At 42.9% G+C, this 24,715-nt stretch overlaps 1 protein-coding gene across 1 annotated transcript in view; it reads right to left on the bottom strand.

The window, feature by feature from the left end:
- Nucleotides 1–23,848, bottom strand: part of LOC124711135 (protein argonaute-2) — a 266,005-nt gene extending 242,157 nt beyond the window's left edge. Inside the window, exon 1 of the mRNA XM_047241028.1 lies at nt 23,668–23,848. The gene's annotated coding sequence lies outside the window, so the exon portion shown is untranslated. The remainder of the gene's footprint in view (nt 1–23,667) is intronic.
- Between the last annotated feature and the right edge of the window lie 867 nt (nt 23,849–24,715).

Below are 24,715 nucleotides of genomic sequence, written 5' to 3'. Positions count from 1 at the left end.
AGCAAGAGATGACATACTACGCTGTATGGCATGTCATCCGCCCTGAAGCCATCCACTCTGACCAGGTGGGCCTCCCAGCGGGTGCTATCCATCCTCAGCAGTCAGTCCCGATGCCGCAGGAAGATGAGCATCTACTCCATGGCATACATGGGGAGTTAACGGCACAGGCATCGGCAGAGCGATCCCTGTGTTGTCAGGGGGCTACAACCAAAAGGGTACATGGAGGCCCCACAACAACAGACTGGCTACTGGGCTAGATATGAGGTACAAAGAATTCCATGGTCCTAGTTGGTGCAGAAAACGATACTGCATAGTGGGTGGACGAAAATGCACCCGGGAAGGTATCCTCACTCAAGAGGAAGGATGAGCGGGACTGCAATGCCACGACGAGAAAGTGGGCTAAAGATCCTCAATGCACAATAGACTTGATGCACCATCTGAGGCGCCCTTCGCCAGACTCATATCCTGATGTAACCAAAAACTTTAGAAAAAAACCCAGTTCACTTCTATGTAAATTCCCCAATCATATTGCAATCACTGGTGGAGACTTTAATCATCCACAGTTTTGCTGGCGGTGTGCACGATAAGACATCCTCCGAAATGCTTTCTCTAAAAACTGGCTCGAACAGATAGTTCTGAACCTCACTCATGAAAATGTATTGGATCTAATGGCAATAAACAGATCTGACCTCTTTGAGGCTGTTCATACTGAAACTGGTATAATGACCACAACACAGTTCAGTGATGAACAACTAAAACAAGCAGAAAGATATATACGTTCAGAAAACTAGATGAAAAATCAGTAGTTTCATATCTCAATGAGGAACTTCAAACTTTCAGAACAGGTCAGGAGCATGTAGAGCAACTATGGCTCAAGCTTTAAGACCACACACTGGATATATATGTACCCAGTAGAACAGTTCATAATGTGAGGGACCCTCCATAGTACACAGTGACCATAAAGAAACATTACTGAACAATAGGTGTAAAACAAAACATAGGACTATAGACAGAGAGATGCTAAACAAAACGCATTTGCCTGTCAAGAGAGTAATGCATGGTGCCTTCGATGACTACCATTGCCAAATATTGCCAAATGATATTTCACAAAAGCCAAAGAAATTTTGGTCGTATGTAAACGCTGTTAGTGACACCAAAGTTAGTGTCCAGTCCCTGGTGAATGAGGCAGGAACTGAAATTGAGGAATAGAACAGAATAGAAGATTATTGTCTCATAACATACAATTTCAAGTCATTAACTTTATGTTAACTTGTCAAAACACAAAAGCTGGTTTACAATTTTTCTTGTAATATCATTAAGGCACTCAAAAATTTTCTTAGAAAGTAACAAACTTTTAAAAACTGACAATGCTCTCTCCTGCCCAAATTTTCAGGTCGTCATTCATGAATTCTTCTACTGAATAGTAACATTCCTGAATTAGTTTCTCATATAAGGTGTTTCTAAATTTAGGCTGAGCCATTCTCTTTCTTTCACTTTTTAATACATTTTCATACCCATACACAGTCGAGTTTGAGCATACAGTTTTAAGTGGTGGGTGGACAGCATAAAATTATTGTTCCATTAAGTTTTGGGTGTGCAGCCGCAAGAAATCTCCTTCTTCTTCTAATATTTCGGCTGTATAACATTCAGCCATCTTCAGAGTGAGCCCCAAGACTGCCGCTCCAGTGCTCGCTTCGTCCCTTTATACTGTTGTACCGAGCGACTGCACATGCGGCCACAGATGCAAATGTGCCAGAGACGTGCATGATGCGCGAGTTGTATCTATGACTGTGCACTTCATCTGTGTTGGCATATCGATATATCATTGTGAGCTGCACTGTGACGTCTTTGCGAGTTTATTACATCAAGTGCCAGATTCCATGATTGATCAAGATCAAAACCACTATCTCTATTAATTAGATTCATCGTCAAGCGAATTTCAATTGCCTCCTTCACCATCTAGTCCCAAAAGGATGATGTAGTTGCCAGAATTTCGACGTTGTCATACAACATACTGTGACCATTATCAATACAGTGCTCTGCCACTGCCGACTTGTTAAGTTGTAAAAGTCGTGTGTACCTCCGGTGTTCTGTACATCTTTCTTGGACAGTACGAGTTGTTTGTCCGATGTAAGAAAGGCCACATTCACATGGAATTTTGTAAACTCCAGATTTTCGGAGCAGCAAACCATCTTTGACAGAGCCCACGAGTGCAGTTCTCTTGGGTGGAGGACGAAAAATCACTTTTACTTTGTGTCTGCCGAGAATGCGTCCTATTTTTGATGAGAGGGTACCCACACATGGCAGGAAGGCCATCGATTTAAAGGTTTCTTCATCTTCTTCTGCCTTCTTTGTGGCCTCTTTCGGTTTCATTTTTAGTGCCCTCTGTATTTGTTGTGGAGAGTACCCATTGTCTTCAAACACACTTTGTAAGTGGGAAAGTTCATCTTGCAGACTGCTTTCGTCAGAAATAATATGCGCTCTGTGAGTCAAAGTTCAGAGAACACTCATTTTGTGGGCAGGATGGTGGCAGCTATTTGCACGTAAATACAGATCGGTGTGCGTCGGCTTCCTATACACTTCATGTCCCAAAGTGCCATCCTCTCTGCGCCGAACCAAAACATACAAGAATGGAAGGCATCCCTCCTTTTCAATTTCCATTGTGAACTTTATTTGATGGTAGAGGGAGTTCGGATGTCTTAAGAAGTATTGCAAGTTGTCTTCAACACAAGTCTTGCAAGATTCACAGCATAAAATTATTTTGATTTCTGGTGGTGTAATCATGTTGACAACTAACTCAGGGTAACTACGCACAAAAATAATCAGCTCATAGAAGTGTAGTGAGGGAATATTCAAATGTGTGTGTGAGTTGCGTTTGTGCCAGCACATGCAGGTGAAGCTTTATTCTTTTACAAAAGCCTGATGGGCCGAAAGCTTTATTTGTGACAGTCATTTTGCTGTGCCTATCTGCGACTCAGCATCTCCGATATATGGTGGGTGGCAACTTTCCTTTTCATAATATAGTTAATATACTTAGATGTTCTTCGCCCTACATTGTATAAATTTCTATGTTGATTTTCTGAAGTCTTATTTTAATCGACACATATGGTTTGACTTGCCCCAAAATACAATTCCATACCTTATTACTGACACGAAGTAGCTGTGATATACTACTTTTCTTATGCCCATACTGTAGCATTGTACAATATGCTCATTGAAAATGCTACGCTATTTAATTTATTTGTAAGGTACTACGTGAGCCGCATGATAGATTTTTATCTTTGTTGCATTCCTACAAATTTCACACAACTAGCTTCCTGCAAATCTTACAGATGTGTCATCTGCAAATAACACTGAGTGACACTTAACCCTTAACTACTATCGACTATTTATTGCATGCTACTGTTTCTCCATGGCAGGGAAAGCTGGGCCATCTGTGCAACATGTGTTATGCGAGACAGATGTCTTCACTGGCAAGATGAGCCTCAGACACCGAAAGAAGAACTCGAAAATCGAAAAACGTGCACCTTTTGCCCTCTCGTCTGAAGAGGAAAACAAGGTATCCATGTCAACAGTGTGGGTTCCGATTTCTTTGGAGTGTTCCAGAAAGGTCTGCGTGAAGTGTTTGCAGGTGGAAATTGACTAAAGTATGATTCAGTGGCACATGAGAACAAGTATTTAGTTTTTACTTGTAATTTTAGAAGTAAAATGGTGGCAAAGTTTCTACATTCATAGACTTACGGACGGAAATATTCGCTCTACATTGAAAAGTGAGTCGTAAACTGAAAGCTGACTTCGCACACAATTTATCGTAAGTCATGTCGGATTTTTCCACCTAGTTATATTGCCAATTTGTAATATAATCCCTCTGATGAAAATCTGTGTGTGAGTAGAGAGCTAACTATTTGCTGTTATTTTCGTAACTCATAAAATAAAAATACACTCCAGATTTCACTTTGTTTTAATTGTTGAAGTGCTTAAAATACCGCAGTGTTTAAAAAAATCAAGTTTTTACAAAAGCCACCTCTAAGAAGTGTAATGAATGGCTGGAAGTCAAGAAACTATGTATATTCAGCAAAATTCTGGTTTGATATATAAAATAGAAAAAATGCGGTCTGCGAGACCCCTCCATAGTAATTGTGTTCCTGTGAATGACCATAGTAGTTAAGGGTTAATAGTAAGTGGTAGTTTGTCAATGTAAAACAAACAGAATAGGACCTAAGACAGAACCTTGGGATACTCTTAGTGAAATGATGGGGACATTTTGAAATACAAGTTCCTCTCCATGTTGATATAACCACTCTGTCTTCAGTTGGGTGTAGGACTTAAACCATTCTAACAGAATGACCCGAATATCATAATTTTCCACGTTACAATATAATAAGGTGTCCACACTTCAAAGGCCATTGATAGGTCACAAAAAAATCCTGTGGCATGCAGCGAGTTGTCTAGAGACGAGATAATTTTACCTACAAAATGGTTTATAGCATATGATGTGATTTTGCCTTTTTTGAAATCCATACTGATTTTTTGAGATTTTAAAATTTTCTATGAAATTTTGAATGTGTATGGTGACCACCTTTTCAAACATTGATAGTGATGGAAGACAAGAGATTGGGTGATAGTTTCCCATATGTTCTTTTATGCTTCTTTTCAATAGTGGCTAGACTACTGCATAGTTTAGTGTGTCTGGATAATGGCCTTCTTGAAGGAACTGATTAACTATTGCAGATAGTTGCTGTGCAATTATTTTAGAGACTGTTTGTAATGCTTTTGTTGTTATCCCATCCAATCCTGATGATGTTCTTCTCTTTATTTGTAGTATCATATTTTCTGTATCTTTTACAATTGTTTTGGTAAATGTACTGAAAAATTCACTTCAAATTGCTCACTGTTAAAGATGTTTACCTTACCTGGGTAATTTTCTACATTGATGTTTGCTCTGTTTATGTTTATAAAGAATTCATTAAATAATTCAGACAATAGCAAAGCAAAAGCTGAAATGCTTAACTCTGTTTTCAACTGTTCCTTTGTGAAGGAAAACCAAAGGAGAATTGCCCCAATTTAATCCTCATATTACCCAAAAGATGAATGAAATAAGTATTACTGTCAGTGGTGTTGAGAAACAGCTGAAATCATTGAAATTGAACAAAGCTCCAGGGCCCAATGGAATCCCTGTCAGATTCTATACTGAATTTGCAGCTGAATAAGCCCCTCTTTACCATAATCTATCAAAGATCCTCTGAACACAAAACCATGCCCAGTTCTTCGAAAAAAAGCACAGGTTACATCCTCCTAAAAGAAGGGTAGTAGAAGTGATCCACAAAATTACCATCCAAAACCATTGACAATTTGCTGTAGAATCTTCGAACGTATTCTGAGCTCAAACATAATGAGATATCTGAGCAGAACAACCTGCTTCATGCCAACCAGCATGAATTCCGAAAACATTGATCACGTGAAGCCCAACTCGCACTTTCCTCACATGACATACTGAATGCTTTGGATCAAGGCAGCCACGCAGATGCAGTATTCATGCTTTCCGAGGAAGAGGAGAGCAGTGTTTAACATCCCATCGACAGCGAGGTCATTAGAAGCAGAGCACAAGCTCAAATTGGTGAATGATGGAGAAGGAAATCAGCCGTCCCCTTTCAAAGAAACTATCCCAGCATTTGCCTGAAGCAATCTAGGGAAATCACAGAAAACCTAAATCAGGATGGCCAGACACATGTTTGAACAGCTGTCCACCCAAATAAGAGTCCAGTGTGCTAACTACTGCACCACATCACTTGATCTTTCAATTTCCAAAAAGCATTTTATTCAGCACCACACCTACAATTACTGCCAGAAGTACGATCATATGGGGTATCAAGTGACATTTGTGACTAGCCTGAGGACCTTTCAGTAGGGAGGAAGCAGCATGTTATCTTGGATAGTGAGTCATCGTCAGAGGTAGAAGTAACTTCTGACGTGTCTCATGAATTTTTTTTTTTTTTTTTGGGGGGGGGGGGGGGGGTTTAAGGGCGCTCAACTACTGAGGTCATTAGCGCCCAGTCACAGTTGTTAGAGCACATGGAATCTAGTAAAACTCAAGGGGAGGGGGGGACACCAGAAAGTCCTGACAAAGATGCAGATAAAATAAGTAAAAAAGTTAGATGTCTTTGGACAAGCCAGTCAAAGTTATAAAACGCAGAACACGAGCAGCTGCTCGAGCGTCATCAGCTAAAATATCTGGTAAAGTAGACGGCAGGGACAGGATAACACGAGATTGACTGAAGCGGGGACACGACAATAAAATATGGTGCACTGTTAATGCTTGACCACGAGGGCACTGCGGGGCTGGGTCACCAGAGAGCAGGTAGCGGTGACTAAACCGGCAATGCCCAATCCGCAACCTGGTCAGAAGGACCTCTTCTCGCCGAGATGGTCGGGAGGAGGTTGTCCAAGCAGTTGGGAGCGGTTTTACTGCCCGGAGCTTGTTTCCTTGGAGGGATGACCAAGCATCCCACCACAACGACACAAGCCTATTACAAACAACCCCACGAACGTCAGAGGACGGGACACAATGGGAGGCTGGCCGAGGCAGGAGGACTGCAGCCTTGGCTGCAGCATCTGCAGCCTCATTCCCAGGCACTCCTACATGTCCGGGAACCCACAGAAATCTGACAGGAGAACCATTATCAGCGAAAGAATGGAGGGACTGCTGGATCCGTTGAACCAAGGGATGGACCGGATAGGGAGCTCCAAGGCTCTGAAGAGCACTGAGTGAGTCAGAGCAGAGTACATACGATGAATGGCGGTGGCGGCGGGCATACTGAATGGCCTGATGGAGAGCAAAAAGCTCGGCCGTAAAGCTGGAACATTGGTCGAGGAGCCGGTATTTAAAGGTGGCGGCCCCGACGACAAAGGCACAGCCGACACCATCGTCAGTTTTGGAGCCATCGGTGTAAATAAAGGTGTGACCGGCAAGTCAAGCACGAAGTTCGACAAACCGTGAGCAATACACTGCAGCCGGAGTACCCTCCTTCGGGAGTGAGCTGAGGTCGAGATAAATATGAACCGGAGCCTGGAGCCAAGGTGGTGTTGGGCTCTCACCCTCTCTGAAGGTGATAGGGAGGGCAAAATCCAATTGTCGAAGCAGGCAGACACATACAACCCGTACTGACGGTCGAGAGAATTGGCGAAGAAGGACTGATAAGAGGGGTGGTCGAGCATTGGCAACAGCCGGCAGGCATACCGACACAGCAGTACATCGCGCCGGTAGGTCAATGGTAATTCGGCAGCTTCAGCTTAAAGACTCTCGACAGGACTAGTGTAGAAGGCTCCGGTCGCAAGACGTAACCCCTGATGGTGGATGGAGTTGAAACGGCGTAAGAAGGATGGCCGAGCAGACGAGTAGACGAAGCTCCCATAATCCAGCTTCGATTGGACTATGGACCGATACAAGCGAAGCAGGACAGTGCGATCCGCTCCCCAAGATGAACCACTAAGAACTCTGAGGACATTAAGGGAACGTGTACAACGGGCCGCCAAATAAGAGACATGCGGAGACCAACAAAGTTTCCTGTCCAATGTGAGCCCTAGAAACTTGGTTGTTTCCACGAATGGGAGAACAACGGGACCGAGATGCAAGGATGGCGGAAGGAACGCTTTATATCGCCAAAAGTTGATACAAACCGTCTTCTCTTCAGAGAACCGGAAGCCATTTGCCACGCTCCATGAGTAGAGGCTGTCTAGACAACGCTGAAGGCAGCGCTCCAGGAGGCATGTTCTCTGGGCACTGCAGTAGATCGCGAAGTCATCGACAAAGAGAGAGCCTGAGACATTAGGTGGAATGCAATCCACAATTGGATTGATCGCGATGGCAAAAAGGGCTACGCTCAAGACGGAGCCCTGAGGCATTCCGTTCTCCTGGAGGAAGACGTCGGACAATACGGAACCCACACGTACCCTAAACTTTCGATCCGTTAAAAGGAATCAATAAAATGGGGCAGGCGACCGCGTAGGCCCCACCTGTGCATAGTGCGGAGGATACCTCCTCTCCAACAGGTATCATAAGCCTTCTCCAAATCGAAGAACACGGCTACCGTTTGGCGCCTTCGCAAAAAGTTGTTCATGATGAATGTCGACAAGGTCACAAGGTGGTCAACAGCGGAGCGGCGGAGACGAAAGCCACATTGGACATTGGTAAGTAGCCGTCGAGATTCAAGAATCCAAACTAACCGAGCATGAGCCATGCGCTCCATCACCTTATAGACACAGCTTGTAAGAGAAATGGGGCGGTAACTAGAAGGAAGGTGTCTATCCTTCACGGGTTTGGGTATAGGAACAATGACGGCGTCACGTCAACGCATGGGGACCTGACCTTCGGTCCAGACGCGATTGTAGGTACGAAGAAGGAAGCTTTTGCCCGCCGGAGAAAGGTGTGCCAGCATCTGAATGTGAATGGCATCTCGCCCCGGAGCAGAGGACCGGGACAGTGCAAGCGCGCGTTCGAGTTCCCGCATAGTAAAGGGGGCATTATAAGTTTCCAGATTCAGCGAGTGGAAGGAAGGTCGCCGAGCCTCTTCTGCCTCTTTCCTGGGAAGGAAGGCAGGGTGGTAATGGGCGGAGCTTGAAACCTCCGCGAAAAAGCGGCCAAAGGCGTTGGAGACAGCCACAGGATCAACAAGGACCTCATTACCTGAGGTCAGGCCAGGTACCGAGGAGTTGGCCTTAATGCCCGACAGCCGGCGCAGGCTACCCCAAACGACAGAAGAGGGAGTAAAACTGTTAAAGGAGCTGGTGAAAGAGGTCCAACAAGCTTTTTTGCTGTCTTTGATGACTCTACGGCATTGTGCTCGGAGTCGTTTGTATCCAATACAATTCGCCAATGTAGGATGGCGGCGAAAGGTGCGTAAAGCACGTCGTCGAGCACGGATAGCGTCTCGACAAGCCTCATTCCACTAGGGGACGGAAACGCGACGTGAAGAAGAGGTAGTACGAGGAATGGAACGTTCGGCAGCATTGATGATAACAGCCGTGAGGTATTCGACCTGACTGTCACAACTGAGAAAATCGTGGTCCGGAAAGGTCGCCAGGGAGGTGTAAAGTCCTCAGTCAGCTTTCGGTATGTTCCAGCTCGAAGGACGTGGGGATGGGGTGTGGTGCAGGAGACGAACGACACAGGGGAAGTGGTCGCTCGAATAGGTGTCAGAAAGGACATACCACTCGAACCGACGGGCAAGAGTGGTAGAACAGATCCAGAGGTCCAAGTGGGAGTAGGTATGAGTAGAGTCCGAGAGGAAAGTCGGGGAAATAGTATTGAGACAGACAAGATTGAGATGGTTGAAGACATCCGCCAAGAGTGAGCCTCTTTGACAGGATGCAGGAGAGCCGCAAAGGGGATGATGGGCATTGAAGTCGCCAAACAATAAAAATGGTGGAGGAAGCTGAACAATCAGGTGCATCATGTCAGCCCGACTAACTGCGGATGACGATGGAGTGTAGATGGTACAAACTGAAAAAGTAAAAGCAGAAAGAGTAATACGGGCAGTTATTGCTTGGAGTGGGGAGGTCAATGGGATGGGATGGTAATAGACATCGTCCCGAACGAGCAACATGACCCCACCATGAGCTGGGGTACCGTCCACAGGGGTGAGGTCATACCACTCCGAGGTATAGTGGGTAAAGGCAATACGGTCAGTCGGGCGCAACTTGGTTTCCTGGAGACCAAGGACGAGCGGACAGTGCAGGCGGAGGAGCAGTTGTAATTCCTCCCGATTAGATCGAATACCTCTTATGTTCCAATGTAACAAGGCCATCGCTAGTCAGAAAGAGGGGGAACGAGACGGGGGAAGAGCTGGTCACCTCGACGGCCGCGGAGAGCCAGGTTTCGAGGGAACAATGCTACAACCGGCGGGAGGCGGATCCTGTTCCATCAAGTCGTCGCCAGCTGCGGCCGCTTTCCCGGGTTGCGTAGGAGGGGCAGCATCATTTGCCGACGAGAAGCCAGCTGAGCACCTGGCAGCAGAGTGTCCCGGCAAAACTGAGGACGGCCGGGAGCAGCGACTCACGGATGGAGCGTCAGACGAAACGCGCCGGGATGGAGAGGGGGACAGAGACTTCTTCTTGGAGGCCTTCTTGGAAGTCCGAGGAGGCACAGGCATGGTGGGCTGGACCCGAAGAAGGTCCTCATGTGCGGGGTCTGTTTTGGAACGCCGGACCTCAGAAGCTGGGGTCTGGAACGTTGCCCCGATGGACGCCTGAGAAGAGGATCGCTTCTCAGGCCGCGAGGGGGGGCGGGGGGGGGGGGGGGGGGGGAGGTGGAAGGTTGGCCCCTGGGGCAGAGGGGGTGGGGGCCGCGGGGGAGGAGTATTTGGAAGGGAGGGATTTGGGAGGCGGAGGCATAGACCCCGGATGGGGGGAGGAGTTGGAGGGGGGACAGGATAGGGGTGAGGATACCGTGGAAGGAGTGGACACGACTGAGGCAAACGAAGTGGTCAACGTCACAGGATGCAGGTGGTCATACTTCTTCCTGGCCTCAGAATAAGAGAGACGATCCAAAGTTTTGAGTTCTTGAATCTTCTTCTCCTTCTGATACGCGGGGCAGTCTAAGGATCTAGGCGAGTGGATGCCAGGACAATTAACGCACCGAGGTGGTGGTGTGCATGTATGTTCCTCACGAAGAGGACGTCCACAATCGCCACAAAGGGGCTCAGCCTCACACCGTGACGACATGTGCCCAAAGTGCAAACACCGAAAACAGCGCATAGGAGGCGGGACGTAAGGTCGCACGTCGCACCGGTAGCACATCACCTTTACCTTCTCCGGGAGAACGTCCCCCTCAAAGGCGAGGATAAAGGCCCCGGTGTCGATGCGATGGTCTTTGGGGCCGCACTGGACTCGCCGGACGAAATGCACGCCTCGGCGCTCCAGGTTGGCCCTGAGCTCCTCATCAGATTGCAGCAGGAGGTCCCGATGAAAAATAACCCCCTGCGTCCTATTCAGTGCCAGATGCGGGACAATGGACACTGGGATGTCCCCTAGGCGGTCGCACGCCTGGAGCGCCGCCGACTGTGTGGCGGAGACGGTCTTTATAAGAATGGACCCCGAACGCATCTTACTGAGAGCCTCGATTTCCCCGAAGATGCCCTCGATGTGCTGAACAAAGAACATGGGCTTGGAGGTGGCGAACGTCCCCCCATCGGTTCGAGAACAGACCAAATAGCGGGGGAAGTACTTCGCCCCAAGCCGGCGGGCCTGTCCCTCCTCCCAGGGAGTGGCCAAGGGGGAAAGGGCAGGAGAACCAGAACCAGAGACAATACCTTTCCTTTTGAAAGACTCGGCCGCAGAGCAACCAGATACATGTTGACGTTTCATCTGCGAAACGTCCGCCCCAGTACCACCCACTCCGACTAGGGGCTCTCCCCACGGGCGCCACCCAGCCTCAGCAAGGGCCACCTGGCAGGATGACCGTTGCCGGGAGTCCTGATGCCCCAAGGAGACGGGCATCTACTCCTTGGCCGACATGGGGAGGGTGCAGCTCAGGTATCGGCAGTACGATCCCTGTGTTGTCAGGGGGCTACAACTTAGAGGGTACATGACGACCCCACCACAACGGGCTGGCTACCGTGCTGGATTTCGGGTGCCATGGAAAGTCCATCATGATCGTAGGTGCAGATGGGGACGCACTATGGGCGTAACTTGTACAACCTATCAGGCGTTTAGGCCCAATTTGAGGAATAGTGGGTATGGTGACAACGCGGTTACAATGCTGAGTGCCAAGGTCTTAGTGCACTGAGGACCAGTGGTACACCACGTAAGGCATCCTTCTCCAAAAGGCTCGTACTTCTGTAGAATTTTGAAAAATGGAGATCAAACCCCAAGGGGGACCATCACATGGAAGGCCGTAACGGTTGAAACTCCTTTTAGTCGCCTCTTACGACAGGCAGGAATACTTCGGGCCTATTCTTACCCCGGACCCGCAGGGGGATGTAGGTGTCTTGAGAGGCTTGCCGTTTACGTATATTAATGACCTTGCAGACAATACTAAAAGTAATCTGAAACTTTTTGCAGATGATACAGTTCTCTATAATGAAGTACTGTCTGAAAGAAGCTGCATAAATATTCAGTCAGATCTGGATAAGATTTCAAAGTGGTGCAAAGATTGGCAACTGGCTTTAAATGTTCAGAAATGTAAAATTTTGCACTTCACAAAATAAAAAATTAAGTATCTTATGACCATAATAGCAATGCGTCACTGTTGGAATTGGCCAACTCTTACAAATATCTGGTGTAACACTTTTTAATGGAGATGAAATGGAATGATCACATAGGTTCAGTGGTAGTTAAAATAGGTGACATAGTTCAGTTTATCTATAGAATACTGGGGAAGTGCAGTCAGTCAACAAACGAGTCTTAAAAATCACTTGTGCAACTGGTTTTACTACATTGCTCAAGTGTGTCTGACCCATACCAAATAGAACCAACAGGGGAAAATGAATGTATACAGAGAAGGGCAGCACAAATCATCATCAGGCTTGTTTGATCCACGAGAGAGTGTCAGAGAGCTACTGAAGGAACTGAACTGAAAGACTAAGATAGATGTAAACTATCCAGATAAAGTCCATTAAAGTTTCAAGAACTGGTTTTAAATGATGACTCTAGGAATAAACTACAACCCCCTCCATATCACTTGCATAGGGATTGTGAGGACAAGATTAGAATAATTGCAGCATGAATGAAGGCATTCAAACCACCATTCTTCCCTTGCTCCATAATGAATGGAATGAGAAGAAACCGTAATAACTGGTACAATGGGATGTACACTTTGCCATGCATTTCACAGTAGTTTGCAAAGGACAGATGTAGATGTCGATGTAGATATTGAGGGACTTTGAAAGCTTAGTTCCTCTGTGCTTGTTTCTCACCCCTGGTGTGCCTAGGGATAGGAATGAATGACTTTATAAGTTTCTGTATTTATCTCTACCCATTGAGACTGCTGAGTCACCATGAAAATTATTGTGGGTTAATTTGACTTGTTTCATCTGTGAAACATCTACCCCGATACCACCTACTCGGATCATGGGCTCCCCCCAGGGTACCACATAGCAGCACCAAAAGTTGTCCAGCATGAAGGCCACTGACTGGAGTCCAGTAATCTCCAATGTGATTGCCACTACTCCTTGACATGCATCGGGAGCTAACACACTGGCACCAGGACTGCTCTGTGTTTTCACAGGGTTTTATAAAGAGGGTAGATGATGATCCAAACACTATTGACTAGCTACCACATTAGTTCTAACCCTCTCGCAGGCACAGTGTGTGGTTGCATGGCATACTTTGTACACATTTAAGAATCGCTGTCTACAAGTGCTAATTATCTCAGACAAATGCCTCATGGTGGGAATGTGCTGCTAGATCAGAATCTGGGTCTTTTCTTGCACAGATTGTAAATTTTTTTTCTCTCCTAATTCACTGGTTATTTTATCCCAAATGTATAACAATGGAATGAAACACAAAAATGTTATTTGTGGCTGGCGCACTTTATAGATACGCATTTGTGTTTGCCTGATTATTGAGAGTAGAGGATCTTTTAAACCATAGTTAAACTAGTTTTTTATAAGGTAAGCTTCCCAACTGGTTCAAATAACAGCAAAAATTTAGAAAAATTGAGGTCAATCCTAAAACGGAACCAAAATTACTTCCACTCATGATGAAAATTATAAGGAGAAAGGTGTAAACAAAGAAAGAACAACCTAGAGAAATAATATGGCCATCCTCAAGAACTGTCAAAATGCGTTTGAAGGTACATGAAGTAATGACAGTCTAAGATGGGAGATTGCATCGCAAGAAAAGACGGTGGTGCTGCAATAGCTTGCAGACCTGCATTCGCTAGCCACAATCACAAAACACTCAAGTCCTCTGAAGGGCAGACTAGATGTAAGACATTTATTTTGTGACTTTTTGTCATGCCACAATGTGTTATTAAGTGAAAGTATGCAAAGTATGATAGCAATCCAGTCTGCAGGTGATGTGATGCCCTAAAACACTCAATATTTATTGCATAATACTGAATACTGTATAATAATATTGACCATCAGAGTGGTATTGATGGTATGCACAATATATTGAAGGAAACAGCCGGGGTTTTAAAAATAATGAAGCTCACTCTATATACTGTACTGCACAAGGGTAGTACTGCTCAATAGACAGCAGTTCCTGCCAAGACCAAGATAAATTCAATTTGTTCCGAATGAATTACTGCAAACAATTGAAATAAGTAAATGTTAAGACAGGGAGTTTGCTGGAAGGTGTATATTTAAGCACCATGCAGTACTCTGAGAAATGAAATTCCAATTATTTAGGAACGGTCAAATACCTTGTTCTCTGCAATAGCAGATGCAACTAAAATTATGGTGTCATTCAAGACAAGAAGCAGAAATTATTGTTTTACTTTTAGCAGTTACTAGAACCAGCAAATTAAAATCAGGTTCTCTGTGACCATAGATGGTTCTTCCTTTTGTTTTTCATTGCAACAATTGTCACATCAGTGACATACAGTGTAAGGTTTCAATATCTATTCAGTAAAAAATTGTTTTATTTCATTTGCAACAGCTGTTACAGTACAGAAATCTACAGGAGACTGCACATGTACTCTATAAATTGTTCAGTTCACTTGTTTAATTTATAAATAATTATTGGGTTTTAAGCCTATGAGCCTACCCTGCAGCGAATACTGAATGTTTACTGGAAGCTTTTCACACTTATTTGGCCCATTCTGCATAACTTGTTAGTGTTTTGCAAGGCAAACCACTCAACTGCAATACATGTGAGTTCCACATCATCAAGCACCGTGATGTTCACTAGGGCAGAGATCTTATCTATGGGTGTAAATATTGTGCATTAATATTGTGCCTCTTTTAGCCTCGCACTTCCGCAGAACACTTCAATACAATATTATTGTCCAATAAATATTGGGCATGTGAGGGCCCCATAAAAATAATGAAAGATTATAAAGCACAGAACTGAGTTTTTCGGTTGCCTTATCCACATAGTAGTGCCACCTCAAGTATACAAAGGTCATTGTCAATATCCACTTTTACAAATGGATGTTAGTGTTGCACAAAATACTCCAAAAATTGCTGCAGAAACATGCATGCATATAGCTGAAGGTCACAATGCATGGAAAAGTCATGGAGGCCATTATGTAGCAGTGAGAACAAATGAGCAATGAACACAGAATTTCTTCTACTTTTATAAAACTGTTGTTGCTTTCTAACAGTAAAATTATTTTACTGGCTATGGTACACTGTATGGTTTTCGCATTATTTACATGCCTGATGGGATATTTTGTAACAAGCCAAAATACAGATCATTTAGTTTAACAACGGAACTAATTGTTTATTGTATGCTACATGAACTACTAATGTCAAGCTAATTCTTGAATGGAATAGGTATTAGCAGCCAACTGTTCAGCAAGAATTTATTCTGCTACCCAGGTAAATAAATATTTGGTACCTGAACTAAGGTAGACGTAACAATCTTACAATTATCTCAGCTTTATCAAATAAAAAGGAAGGGGAAGGGGAGATCACTGTTATGGATATGGGACATTTTGTACCTAACTATATATAACACTATATTTGCAGCTCCCAGACACCCAGCTAATTTTGAAGGAAAATAATTTACATTAGACTGATCCAAGAAACTATACAAAGTAAGGCTACTTGTTAATAATATCAATGCGAGCTGTTAATTTTAAGAAGGGGTATATAAGGGATCTAGATTATTTTTGACTATTTTCAACAATAATCAATCCATCCTAGGTATATTTTCTTAGACATTCCAGTCTTCAACACCAACCAGTCAATGACAATTACCACGGATTTATTTTTGGAGGTCAAAACATATCAGTGTCCAAAGCTATTACCACGGATTTATTTTTGGAGGTCAAAAAATATCAGTGTCCAAAGCTAATCACATTATAAATCCCTATTTTGTAAATTTATTTCTGTGAATCTTGGCTCCAGTCTCTGTTCAGTGTCAATGTAAGAACTCTTTTTCTTCTAGGTACAGATCCAATAGAAATTAGAAGTGTGAACAAATGACAAGAATCAAGAATTTGACATGCCAAAGAGGACACTGTTACAAACAAAGCGACAAAAGTTCAAAATTGACTAACTTTGGTCTTTTCACTGTACCAACTGAGGATGAAGAACCATTCTAGCCCCATGGCTTTTATCGACAGCACAAGTGCACTATACAACATCATCATCATCATCATCATCATCATCATCATCATCATCATCATCATCATTTAAGACTGATTATGCCTTTCAGCGTTCAGTCTGGAGCATAGCCCCCCTTATACAGTTCCTCCATGATCCCCTATTCAGTGCTAACATTGGTGCCTCTTCTGATGTTAAGCCTATTACTTCAAAATCATTCTTAACCGAATCCAGGTACCTTCTCCTCGGTCTGCCGCGACTCCTCCTACCCTCTACTGCTGAATCCATGAGTCTCTTGGGTAACCTTGCTTCTCCCATGCGTGTAACATGACCCCACCATCTAAGCCTGTTCGCCCTGACTGCTACATCTATACAGTTCATTCCAAGTTTTTCTTTGATTTCCTCATTGTGGACACCCTCCTGCCATTGTTCCCATCTACTAGTACCTGAAATCATCCTAGCTACTTTCATATCCGTAACCTCAACCTTGTTGATAAGGTAACCTGAATCCACCCAGCTTTCGCTCCCATACAACAAAGTTGGTCGAAAGATTGAACGGCGCACAGATAACTTAGTCTTGGTACTGACTTCCTTCTTGCAGAAGAGAATAGATCGTAGCTGGGCGCTCACTGCATTAGCTTTGCTACACCTCGCTTCCAGTTCTTTCACTATGTTGCCATCCTGTGAGAATATGCATCTTAAGTACTTGAAACCGTCCACCTGTTCTAACTTTGTTCCTCCTATTTGGCAACTAATCCGTTTATATTTCTTTCCCACTAACATTACTTTCGTTTTGGGGATGCTAATCTTCATACCATAGTCCTTACATTTCTGATCTAGCTCTGAAATATTACTTTGCAAACTTTCAATCGAATCTGCCATCACAACCAAGTCATCCGCATATGCAAGACTGCTTATTTTGTGTTCACATATCTTAATCTCACCCAGCCAGTCTATTGTTTTCAACATATGATCCATAAATAATATGAACAACAGTGGAGACAGGTTGCAGCCTTGTCTTACCCCTGAAACTACTCTGAACCATGAACTCAATTTACCGTCAACTCTAACTGCTGCCTGACTATCTATGTAAAGACCTTTAATTGCTTGCAAAAGTTTGCCTCCTATTCCATAATCTTGTAGAACAGACAATAACTTCCTCCTAGGAACCCGGTCATATGCCTTTTCTAGATCTATAAAGCATAGATACAATTCCCTGTTCCACTCATAACACTTCTCCATTATTTGCCGTAAGCTTAAGATCTGGTCCTGACAACCTCTAAGAGGCCTAAACCCACACTGATTTTCATCCAATTGGTCCTCAACTAATACTCGCACTTTCCTTTCAACAATACCTGAGAAGATTTTACCCACAACGCTGATTAAAGAGATACCTCTATAGTTGTTACAATCTTTTCTGTTTCCATGTTTAAAGATTGGTGTGATTACTGCTTTTGTCCAGTCCGATGGAACCTGTCTCGACTCCCAGTCCATTTCAATTATCCTGTGTAGCCATTTAAGACCTGACATTCCACTGTATTTGATGAGTTCCGACTTAATTTCATCCACCCCAGCCGCTTTATTGCACTGCAATCTATTGACCATTTTTTCCACTTCCTCAAATGTGATCCTATTTCCATCATCATTCCTATCCCATTCTACCTCGAAATCTGAAACATTACTGATCGCATTTTCACCTACATTGAGCACCTCTTCAAAATATTCCCTCCATCTGCCCAAGGCATCCACAGGATTCACCAGCAGTTTTCCTGACCTGTCCAAAATACTTGTCATTTCCTTCTTACCTCCCTTTTGAAGACTGCTAATTACACTCCAGAATGGTTTTCCAGCAGCTTGACCCATAGTCTCCAACCTGTTTCCAAAGTCTTCCCACGATTTCTTCTTGGATGCTGCTATTATCTGTTTGGCTTTGTTTCTTTCTTCAACATAACTTTCTCTGTCTACCTGGGTTCTGGTTTGTAGCCATTTTTGATAAGCCTTCTTTTTCCTTTTACAGGCTGCCTTGACTGTGTCATTCCACCAAGCTGTTTGCTTCATCCTACCTTTACACACTACTGTCCCAAGACATTCTTTAGCCACTTCTAGTACTGTGTCCCTGTACCTTGTCCATTCCTTTTCCAATGACTGTAATTGACTACATTCAACTAACTGGTACCTTTCTGAGATCGCTGTTATGTACTTGTGCCTGATTTCCTTATCCTGAAGTTTCTCCACTCTTATCCTCCTACAAATGGACCTGACCTCCTGCACTTTCGGCCTCACAATCCCAATTTCACTGCAGATTAGATAATGATCAGTGTCATCAAAGAATCCCCTGAATACACGTGTGTCCCTCACAGCCTTCCTGAATCCTGATCTGTTATTATATAGTCAATGACAGATCTGGTTCCCCTGCCTTCCCAAGTATACCGGTGAATGTTCTTATGTTTAAAAAAGGAGTTTGTGATTACTAAGCCCATACTGGCACAGAAATCCAAGAGTTGTTTCCCGTTCCTGTTGACCTCCATATCCTCTCCAAATTTACCCACAACCTTTTCATACCCTTCTGTTCGATTTCAAATCCTGGCATTCAAATCACCCATGAGCAGAACACTGTCATTGTCCTTTACTCTAACAACTACATCACTGAGTGCCTCATAAAAACTATCCATCTTATCTTGATCTGTCCCTTCACAATGCGAATATACTGACAATCCTAATTTTCTTGCTAGACACTGTCAAATCTATCCACATCAGTCGTTCGTTTACATACCTTATTGCAACTACGCTGGGTTCCATTTCTTTCCTGATGTAAAGCCCTACACCCCATTGTGCTATTCCTGCTTTGACTCCTGACAGGTAGACCTTGTATTCTCCCACTTCCTCTTCTTTCTCACCCCTTACCCAAATGTCACTAACAGCTAAAACGTCCAGCCCCATCTTACTTGCAGCCTCTGCCAGCTCTACCTTCTTCCCAGAGTAGCCCCCATTGATATTAATAGCTCCCCATCTCATTACCATTTGTTTGCCAAGTCGTATCTTTGGAGTCCCTGGTTTGTCAGTTAGAGGTGGGACTCCGTCACCTCCAAAGGTCCGAGGCATTTTGCTCTGATTGTTGCCAGCATCATATTTAAAGTACCAGGGAAGCAGGATGCTAGCCTTACTTGCCCCGAGTCCCATTGGGTTTTACCCCTAACGGCTGAGGGACTAACCGGTGGATTTGGTAGTCTTTGCCGTATGAGCACAAAGGTGACCACGACTCAGAATATGTCCGAGATGCCCAGTCTTATTCCAAAGTAACTGGTATCCCGACTGTCGGGACCACTTACTTGGCCACTCATACGTTGCCCGTGGTTCATGAACTAGGACATGACTACAGGAACCCACACCATGAACCACTATACAGAAACAAAAACTACACAGAAACAAAAAAATATTGTTGAGTAGTGTACAGCAAATAATAAAAGCAATGAAAAAACAAGATCCATTTACTACTGAAGAGCACGCAGAAAATAGCATAGGCTACATCACTTATCAAAAGGTATCTGGTTCTAAGTGATAATGGTACTCAATTTGACAACTAACAGTCAAAGTGTCACTCAGGTATTCATAACTATTTTGCAGAAATAAAATAGTATTTGAAAGAAAAAAAAATACACAAACAAAAGGCCATAACAGCATTTACAATTAGAAAGTGCACTTTTTTGCAATGAAAGGGCCAAAAGTGATGACACTTCAGGGGAATTAAATTTATGAAAAATGACTAGAAAGAAAATTTGACTATACTTTTTAACAGCAACTGCTTCTGATAAGCTTGCTCCTCCTAGTTTTTCCCCCACAAGAGAATTTTGGTATAATATCATACCAAGATCATAGGGGGAGATGGTTGATCTTAAACTTGTTGTCACTAACAGCTAAAACGTCCAGCCCCATCTTACTTGCAGCCTCTGCCAGCTCTACCTTCTTCCCAGAGTAGCCCCCATTAATATTAATAGCTCCCCATCTCATTACCATTTGTTTGCCAAGTCGTATCTTTGGAGTCCCTGGTTTGTCAGTTAGAGGTGGGACTCCGTCACCTCCAAAGGTCCGAGGCATTTTGCTCTGATTGTTACCAGCAATACATGATATATTTGCCCGAGGTATAGGTTAGGTTGAAAGGTGTCAGTTTGGTTGCGAGCTGGTGAAGTCAACAAATGTGATACTAAAAAAACTGGTTGTACTGACAGACAGACTGTAGCTTAGCCGATTTGGGAAAAAATCTCCAACAACATTACATTATTGTCGCCATATTGTTTACAGCGTTTTTCGAATGTTTCCAGTGTCATTGGTCAAACCAGATGATTTATATTTAACATTCCTCTATATCCCGTTTAGTGATTGTTTCCAAACTAGACATTTTCATATCAATAGCATAAAATGATTTAATCTATCTTCAACTAACTGTGAATTAGTGGTACATATTAGTAAATGAATGGAGTTAAGGGAAATGTCGGATTCCACCCATCTGCTTCAACCAATGACATCACCAATATGGTGGAAATGACCATTCACAACTCCCATATTACAAATATGACATCATTACATAAACATGACAACAAACACAAAAATCGATCGAAAAACCATCAAACACATACACCTCCAAAAATATAATGAAACTAACGGGACAAGCGGGGGAAATTGAGGTTTTTGGGTGGGGAGAAACTAGAAATAAGCACACGCCACTAAACCAAATGACAAAAACGATAAAATAAAATGACCACAACCTTCCCAAAATCACCTAAAAACAATATCCACTGGAATCGAACACTTCCCTTGACCTATCTAAGTCAACAGAAACTACCGACACCAAATCATGAAACTCTAACCTACAACCACGTCCACAATCAGTACTACCTCAAAAAACACAAAACAACAGAATTCGAATCGAACACTTCCCTTGATCTATATAGATCAACAAACTACCAATACCAAAACACCCACAACTACAACTACACATTGAAACTGAATACTTCCCTTCACTTATAAAGATGAACACCAACTCACAATACCAATCACAAATACCAACAACAAAACCAACCATGAATCTAAAAAAAAAAAAAAAGCTCCGGCATTGCCCTCTAGGTCACACACACACACACACACACACACACACACACACACACACACACACACACACACACACACACAGAATAAACCACAACCAAATAAAATTCAATACTGTGTTAACTACTAAATGCTGGTACCCCTCCTGACCCAACCCGCTATAAGAAGAAAACCCATCTGAAACTACTACACTACTACCCTCTTCTACATATTCCTGAATCAAATCCACTAACCCCCTTTTTGTACAACACTCAACAACATTAGAAACACATTCTGAAGACCCAGCCCCTGATACCACAGTCCCCCACACCCATAAACCAACCATAGGCTTACCCCTCACAAACTTTCACCTCCCAAACTGCGACTAATCAATCTTTACAACTACCCCAGGCCCAACCAACTTACCTCTATATTTAATACATTCAGAACAAACCTCACGACAAAAAGAATACCAGTCAAGCACCACTCGCTCACTCACACCCACCTAATGCGCACAGAAACTGTGAGAGGATTGATAACAAAAATGATAACTCATCAACACAATCTCACACATGCCCAACCTAGATTTCTCGACCCAGGAACCTTGACGTATGGAGTGCCATACGTTATCCCTCCGACATCTCCACATATAGCTGTCCCTGGTCCAAGAGGTCAGAACTTTGGTAAGCCTCATAGGTTCTCCACCCAACGAACGCTGCACGAATTCTGCCAAAATACCGAAAAGTTGGAGGAACTTTATAAGCGACAAGGGAGTGTCGCCCCTAAGCTCCCATAACCGAAAACTATTAATCTTCTGGGTCATATCCATACCTGACAAAGACATAACAGTAATAGCCTATAAAGAATTCACAGACAGCGAACTGAAAACGACACTACAGTAACTTAGGCATAAAAAAACTACACCATCAACTCACTGCAAAATATTCCACTACAGTCAGCACCACGACAATACCAGCCAATGTCTACCACTCAAATGAACCCAATACTACAACAACATGCAACCCACAAACACCACCAGATAGCACCACAGACCACAGCAAAACACCACCTACAAACACACCACAAGCACAAACTAAACCCACAACACTAACACGAAACCCCCAAACACACCACCAGAGAGCACCATCGACTGCATCAACATGACACCTACAAACACACAACACTCACAAACAAAACCTTGGGCCATCATGATGTCACACACCACAACAGCCTTACGTCACAGGTCAAAGCCAACGGGCGGAATCGAACGATTTGGTTGACCCAAAGAGTGTTGTTACTGATTTGGCTTGCACAACAAATAAGTTTTCAGAACTACAAATAATTTATTCAGGATATTCAGTAAAACTAACGGAGCTCTAGTTTGTGAAACTTAAGCACTTTGGTAAGAACCTTATAGGAAAAATGAAAATCTCTCTATACTGAGACTAATGTCTATCTTATAATAAGGGTAACATTTCTCCTTCTAGTACAGTATCTATGGACATCTTCAGTCTGAGCGGTGATGAATTGTAAGCACAAAATCCAATGAGGCAGTGCACACATAGTGAAGAACTTGTACAAACATGTTTTTCCTAACACAGATGGGTGCAGGAAGATCCTGGTTGACAGTGGCTTATTAGTCGATTTCCTCTAATGATAACACTTTATGCGAGGACTGCAAAAGTATTTTCATTCACTAAATTCCCTGCCCATATAAAAATTCCAAAGACATGATTAAAAAAACTAATTCAAACAGAGCAGAAAGTTTTTACTCTCTGTATCAATTTTACGAATGTTCGCAGCTTAAAAAATGCTACTGGCTGTTAATGTAAACTACATATATGAGAAAACGTATATAGCGACTATTCTTTGTAATAGTAACAGTCAAAAGGAGGTTTGATATTGTATAGCATTAGCAATGACCGAACCGACTTTTGCGCAAAATTTTCCTAATATGCTGTCCTCTATCACTTTTCCAAACACATTTGGAGATTGTCAGGAATAATAAGAAACAGAAATGTTTCTATTAAGACTAAGAAAATCTACAAGTGACTTCCAATGCATATGTTCAGAACGAAGGGTAAATACAGTAAACTGAGAGAAAATAATAAATCAGTTGACAATGCTCTGTGCTATCCACGCCCAGAAAAGTTGCTGTCAAAATTTATCCTAATGCCACCTTGGTCGTATGTTAACGCCTCAGTGACCTGCAGACATTTTTTTCTAATAATGAAATACGCAAATACTGCAAAAACCAATTACTAAGGCGTTAACACGTTTCTACATACATTTTTTTCTCCCTGTTACAGTACAGTACAGCCAATACACTGGTTATGGGAGTGAGTTGAAACCTGTTAACATCTACAATACTCACTTCTGGAGTTAATAAAATACAACTTTTAGAGCGAGACTGCACACCATAGCCAGCAACCAAATTGCGCAACTTCCTCACTTTTAATGACTCAATCAGGGAATCACCAATATTCCTATCCGTGAAACGCAAACATCATAAATCAATACACACACACAGTACTCCACTCGCTTTGACAGTAATGTCTATCGTATAGCACCAAGGATTCTAACCTTCTTGAATAGCAGTATCTATAACTTACGCTGCAGTGTTCTTCTTCGGCTGCCAGTGTAGAAATGTACACAGAATCAGCTAAATGAAAAATCCGTGCAATGCGCACTTCTATTTAAATATAAAAAGGAATTTTCTCTTGTGTGAAACCGCTTGTACAAGATCGTGTGTCGATTTAAAGTCCTATATTCGTGTAATTTACTGTTCGCGTAGCTACTTCTCCGTAATCTTTCATTGATTGTACCAATACCCGTTTGTATTGTGATATATTATGAAATTTCGAACATTCGTGAGTGCCACTATAAACTAGTATTGTTATCGTCAATTATAGGCTTAAATTGAACTACACTCTTTTAAAATTTTTAAGATCAATAGGCCTATCCTCGTTCAGAACAATCTTTCTCTAATTTCATTGTACAATTACCTGAGAAATAGGTTATTTTTAGAATTTTCGGATGCTTAGAAAATTATATTTTGGTGAGTTAGTGGTACAGGTGTTTTAGACATGTAATTTAATTCATAGCAAATCAACGTTTGTGTTCACAGTTCAGTCAATGTATACATCACCCCAGAATTTCATTGTATATCAAGGCAAATAAACGTGTGTTTTGAGAATTTTCGGAAGCTACCATTGTCCTTTATATCATCTACCAGCAATTTGTATCAAATTGGGGTTTGTGATTTAGTTACTCTAGCAAATTTTCTAACATTCTGTGTTACATCTAGTTTTCCCTTAAGGGAGCAGCTGCATTTATTATCTGCATTTATCATAAATTAAATCGCTTTTTGAGTTGCTAACAACCGTAATTAATGTCAAAACGTTTTAGCAAACTAATAATTT

Source organism: Schistocerca piceifrons, chromosome 8 (genome assembly GCF_021461385.2).
Source record: "Schistocerca piceifrons isolate TAMUIC-IGC-003096 chromosome 8, iqSchPice1.1, whole genome shotgun sequence".
Taxonomy (NCBI): Eukaryota; Metazoa; Arthropoda; class Insecta; order Orthoptera; family Acrididae; genus Schistocerca; species Schistocerca piceifrons.
The sequence above is the reverse complement of the archived record's forward strand: the minus strand, read 5'-3'. Positions and strand labels throughout refer to the sequence as shown.